Genomic DNA, 6,000 nt, shown 5'->3' with positions numbered 1-6,000 from the left:
AGGTAGTGAACAGTGCCTGCCTTCCTGTGTTTAACTGCTGGGTGGGCAGCCCAAGCTTAGTTCAGAGATTTGTTTTTAAACATCCCTTGTTCCTTCTAAAATCTCTCATTCTGCTTGTCTGTAGCTGTGTTACAACATAAAGAGGAGGGGGATAATCCTGAAAAACTTTTCGTCAGAACTGAATTTGTACCCTACACCCCAGCATGACTGCTCGTTTGTTTTCTCAAGGCATAAAGGACACTGGGAATTTCTCCCAGACTCATTTTTTGGGACAGCAGTCATTTCTGTTTGGCTCTGTGAGAGGCTTTGCACAGTAGTGCTGGAGCTCTGAGGGGCAGGGACATTCCATGAGGATGAATGATCAGTAATTCCTGTACCTTGCACTGTTTCAAACCTAACACAGCAGAAGGAGTTGTTTCCCTGATTAGCAGTGTGACGGCGCTCCTGACAAGTTCTGCTGCTGAAGATCCAGCCTCGGATGTGTGAGGGGTTTCTGTGGAGGAGAAGCAGCTTGTGAGCCTGGGCCTTTGTCCAGTGGACAGCCCTGGTTTTACACAGGAGGGGTCTGGAATTCGGTAAGGATTTGGAAGATGAGTAGGTTTGTTGCTGGAGGTGTGAGGGAGGAAAAGTCCTCTACAGTGCTGGAGCAGTGATTAGAGAAGGTCCTGGAACAGCCCCTGGAGAGGGTGCTGCTGCTGCACACGATTCTCCTGGAGCTCAGCTGATGTACACAAGGTTTGTTATGACTAAAAGGACTGCCACTAAACAGAATGCAGTCATTTCTCTTGTCATTTAGTGAGGCATCTTTTGATCCATGATGAGCTTGAGGGCTCACTGTGCAAGGCTGAAAGTAAATGAGATGCTCTAAAGAGATTTTGGTCTTTGTGACTTACTGAAGGTGAATAGGACATAATTCCTTTTCTCACTGGGACTGCACAGCTTAGTTTTATCTGCTCTGTTTCTAAGCAGTGCTAAAAAATGTTATTTCCCTCGATTTTGATGGCAGCAGAGGCTCAGCTGATAAATATGCATCTAAGTAAGGTCTGTAAAATGAAATAAATAGTCTGAAAACCTGCTAGACAACCCTATAGGCAATCTTAACAGAAAAGGAAGAAGCTGAGCTTCCATCTTAATTTCAGAGAGGATTCCTCTGTCCTGCCTGCTTTTCCTACACTGGGTATATAACCACCACAGTTCATTTTGGTCCTTAGCCCTGCCTGCACCACCTCACCTGCCTTCTGCTGCTCACCTTTGCTTTCTTGTCAGATGGAATCACTGAAATAGAAAATATGGCCTTATCTAATTTACTTCACTAAAACGTCATGGCAATTTTTAATTTTAAATTTTAAAACTTTGCCCTTTTATCTTTGGCAGATTACTGGTGCTGGCTCATACCTAAGGTAGCAAATGTAGATGGAAATGCTGTTCTGAACATAACATAATTATGTTAGGAGGAACAGTTACTGCTGCACTGCTAGGAAAAATACTAAATTGAGCCTGTGGGACAGTGTGCCTGATTATACTAATTGGTACCTGTGCTTGTAATGCTTAGTTCCTTTTTTCCCTCACAACTGTGGAAGAACACTCGGCCATCTGATGTGGCCAAGCAATTCCTGCAGCTTCCTGTTGCCCTGCTGGGGCATGCAGGAATGGCCAGTTCAGCCCTGACCTCCCCATTTATGCACATGGCTCTTACAGCCCCTTGTTATGGTGATGCCAATTTGGGATGAGGGCACATCCATCTCAGAAAAGTCATTAGCAGAGTTGTTAAGGTTTTCAGAACACTTGCTTTTCCTGGGTGCTTTCATGAAATCTAGTGATGAGCTCCCTTTTCTGGGAGAGAATTTAATTTCTTACGCTGAGGAGGGAAATGTTTAGTGTCTCTCACACCCAAGGACACTGGCTTTGGCACAATTTCATGGTACCTGAATGAGTCCTTTAACACAGCAGCATTCTTTCAGATTAACTCACTGTTTCTATTTTCCTCAGGTAGATTAGTAACCCTAACAAATGAGTGGTGGCTTTTGATTTTCCTGCAGCCAGCAGCACAGCTTACCCCTCTCAAAGAGGTTCCAGCAGGACAGAAGCACAACTCATTCTTTTCACCCCAACACATGGACAAGAAAACCTTTCACAGCTCTCACCCCAATTTCTTATGTGGACCAAAACAGCCTTGTCTCATCACAACAGATGTTCTCTTCATCAAAGTCCCATGGACAACTGGACAAAGCCTCTTCTTTCAGTGCTTGGTGAGTACCAAGGTCAGCATCTGCTTTTTCACCACTGCTGTTCCACGACATTGCCTCAGACCAAGGGGTAGCAAAATCTTGCTCCAGCTACAATTTATCTGTCTCACTTGCTCCTCCAAAATTGATTTATTCATGAAAATTAACAAAGTCCATTCTTGCTACTGGTGCCTAGCTTTTGCAACAGATGAAGAGCTCTGTTTTAAGAAGTTTATCCACACAGAGTATAGTTGTTATACTACTGAGAAAGGTTTCATTGTGTTCGGTTTGTATTTTTATTTCTGATTCAGCCTCCAATTAGCCAAAATTACTAGAAACCTCTAACAAATCACTATGTCAGTTATTTTTATGATTCAATATTGAACCAACTGGCTATCAAAATCCCATTACCTTGGTCCTCCACTCCTTGGTGTGAGTCTGTAATTTCTCTAATGAACTTTTCCCAGGCAAACAGAGCCAGCTTACTGGGACTGACGTCTTCTGTCCCTTGACATTTGTTGCCTTTTGAGGTAATGCAAAGAGGCCCTGTGGGAACTCCAGTCTGCTTCAGGCCTCTCTTAATTGATTTTCTGTGAATTTTAATGATAAAGCTTCTCAGGGTGCTAGTCTGAGTTCTGAAGGGAACTGGGATGATCTGCTTCAATTAATGCAGCATCTTCAATTTCCTATTAGTTGTTGACAGCTTCATGCTGAAAAGTCCTCATCATTTGGGACCAGAAAGAAAAAAAAAACATCTTTCTCATTCCTAACTCCAGGAAAAGGACATTTGGCATAGAGGGAAGGAGATCCTGTCTTAGACTGAGCCAGAGAAGTGATAATCTAGTGAGGCCAGTTATTAATCTTCTCCCTGTAGCCCTTATGCCTTAGCAGGCTGAAGAAGTTCACTTTTTTCCTACCTGACTTTGAGGACAATTTCCCAGCTGGTTGCCTGTAAAATTCCTGTCATCCTGGGCATCTGGCTGTGTATGTATTTCTGTGTAGATGCTCTGATTCATTGGGAGGCATTCCAACTACAACGTGGCTGGAACGCAAGGCCAGAAGAGATTGAGAAGTCTTGTGCAGCAGGATGCCAGCCTTATTTCTAAGCATGATTTTCTTTTTTTTTTAATCCCACTACATGTGTAGTGGAAGTCAAAGTGTCCATTAGAAAAGCTTACCTTTTAAAAACAAACACTCCTCTCAAAAGTGCCATGCAAAGAAAGAAACAAAGCCCAAAACCCAAAGCAAGATATTCTGAGAATGTGTTGTAGTTGTTTCTTTGTTGAAATGTTACCTTTCCACTTAAAAAGTATGGAAATAATATGAACCCTCCTCAAAAACAGGAATCCTACAGACTTCATTGTATCTTCAACTAGAAATAAATAGAGAGGGTAAGTGGATGAAGAAAGGATCTTCAGAAAGGTTAAATGAAGTTCAAAGGAAACAGTCAAAAAGATCTGGATTATTGTGTTGATGTTAGTAAAATGTTGACTGTGTCATTAACAGTAATTAATCTCTCTAAGACTTTATTCCTCAGATAAAACTGAATATTTAACTGCTTTTTCATCATAACTCATTGCTAAAGCATAGCATAAAGGATGGGAAGCTGGATATATGAAGAGACACATCTTCTGTAAGGCTTGTAATACATTTACTGGGTCTTTGTTCCTCCTTGCTCATAGCACCAGGCTCACAATACAGGGCCACTGTACGTGCCTTAAGTTATAACTTCAGCAGAGAAGCAAGAAAGAAAAGCTTTTGTAGATGACATGTTGCAGTATTTCAGGCTGGTTAACTGCAGGCAAATCTGGATCTCCATTCCCAGAGATGCCTGTGAGCAGTGCAGTTTTGAAGTCTTGCATCAAGCACTTGCAATGCATGTGTACACTTCCCTGTTTTCTAGGGACATCTGTTCACCTGAATATTCCTCAGCCCTTTCTCTCTTCACCATACACTGCTGAAACCTTCTGGGTGTTTCAAGCAGTTTGAGGGGTTTTTTTTTGCCATTGTTTGTGGTTTTTGTTCTGTTTGGTTGAAATAATTTTAAGCAGCCTATGGTGTTTCTTTTGTAGAAGAGCAATTAAATTGATGGAGAATTGCATTATTTGATAGTGTTTGCAGTCTGTGGCTATAACAGTGTGCAGTGTTTGGGTCAGATGTTTTTAAGCAGTTAATTGTCTGCCCAGCTGAATGCTCAAGCATAATCAAGCTGATTATGTTCAGGCAGTTAAAAGTTCAATGTACAGTGAGAAATAGGATAGCAATTATCTTCTAAATTCCTTTTCATGAGCCACAGGAGGTACTTTTGCTCAGGACTGGAATCCTGGATAATCTGTATCATCAACACAGTTCTGGTTTTAGCTCCTAACATGTTTTTGAGAAAAAAATCAGCATGCAAATGATTGAAGTCAATTTTTATGTTAATCCTCAGGCAGCTATGAGTGGGGACACCTGTGATTTCCAGCTTGTAAAACAAAGAAAAGTTCAGTAGGTAAAATTCTGAGTCCTGAAAGTACAAGGCAACTGCTTATTCCAGGTGTTCATTAAAACCACATTCCAGCACAGCCCAAAGAAGGTGCCTGTGCATTAGAAGTATGGGATTACATGAGGCTTTTTAAACACTGCTTATTGACCTTTGAATATAAGTGATATTTCAGTATCTGGTGTATGTATCACTGAAAGCCCTAGTCTTTTATCTTTTAAACTATGTTCTTAAGAAGGCTGTTTTCCAAGATGTATTTGGTGGAAGGAATATGCCATCAGAATCAGTAATTTGATATTAAGAGTTATTCTCTTGGTTTTCTAGAAGTGGTGTGCAGGCAGGTAAGTTAGAAAGTTTTTATATAAAATGTTCCAGTCTGAAGGGAAATATTTCTTCCTCTGGGTTTTGGGCAAAGATGTCTTACTGAACACCCGGGGCTGTTGTGTTTGGCCATTCTGGCTGGATGTCACACAGATTGTCTGAGCACAGCTGAGAGCAACAGAAGGGCAGTAGAGAATTTTTATGTTCTTGAGTTTTTATGTTCTGAAATACAGAATCAAATTCTGCTGAATCAGCTTCATGATGGGTGACTATATTCACATAACAAATATGTGCATACATTATTTTTCTTAATCAGTTCATTTTTTCCCCAGCAGATCTACACCTGTTGATTTAATCTAGTTGAAATGTAATTTTTTTTCCAATCAGAACTGTAAAAAGCTATCATTTTTCCAGTTCCCTTGTAAAGCAGTATGCTCTTCAAAAAGATCACACAAATGCTCTGAAGCACTGAAGTCCCTGTGCGTTTGAATGAATCCAATGGCATTCTCCTGGTGGTGTTGGGTTAAATCATAGCCATGTGTTAATTTTTTTTGGTTTGAACCACTTTGACCTGGTTCACTTGGAGCCTGAGAGAATTCAGTTTTGACACAAAGCTCAGGTAAATTTAAAAGCAAAAGGAAATCCAAACTCTGCTTTTTATCAATGCATCTTTATGATCTATCCTCCACAAGAGGCTCATGCTCCTCTGATAATGTGGGATTATAGATAATGGGGGAATTGTTCTGCTGCCGAACTGATCTTAAAAACAGGAAGAGATTAACGAAGTCATCAAACAGGTTTAAAACAACAGCTTTTATTTCACAGCACCTTTAAGACAGTGCTTCAGGAAAACTCTGAAATCTTGCTGCAAAGCCTCATGATGCTGAAAAAGTAAATTGCTTGAGAGGTTTAAGCGCAGCACTCGTTCTGTGTTTTCTAGACTGTTCTTCACTGTTTTCTGAATTCTCCCTG

General features: G+C 40.9%; 2 long non-coding RNA genes across 3 annotated transcripts in view; one reads left to right on the top strand and one right to left on the bottom strand.

Moving 5' to 3' along the window:
• Positions 1-912: 912 nt before the first annotated feature.
• LOC137472877 (uncharacterized) lies at positions 913-3,854 on the bottom strand. Of its 2 annotated transcripts, XR_010998463.1 has the most exons (3): positions 3,782-3,854; positions 3,143-3,267; positions 913-1,275 (listed from the first exon to the last, which is right to left on the bottom strand). It is a non-coding gene; the product is annotated as an uncharacterized lncRNA (long non-coding RNA). The 2 variants fall into 2 exon arrangements; XR_010998462.1 differs by lacking the exon at positions 3,782-3,854 and having other exon boundaries at positions 3,143-3,658.
• Positions 1,380-6,000, top strand: part of LOC137472876 (uncharacterized) — a 41,010-nt gene continuing 36,389 nt past the window's right edge. Inside the window, exon 1 of the long non-coding RNA XR_010998461.1 lies at positions 1,380-2,249. This is a non-coding gene — a long non-coding RNA (uncharacterized lncRNA). The remainder of the gene's footprint in view (positions 2,250-6,000) is intronic.

Source organism: Anomalospiza imberbis, chromosome 4, assembly GCF_031753505.1.
Source record: "Anomalospiza imberbis isolate Cuckoo-Finch-1a 21T00152 chromosome 4, ASM3175350v1, whole genome shotgun sequence".
Lineage (NCBI taxonomy): Eukaryota > Metazoa > Chordata > Aves > Passeriformes > Viduidae > Anomalospiza > Anomalospiza imberbis.
The sequence above is the reverse complement of the archived record's forward strand: the minus strand, read 5'-3'. Positions and strand labels throughout refer to the sequence as shown.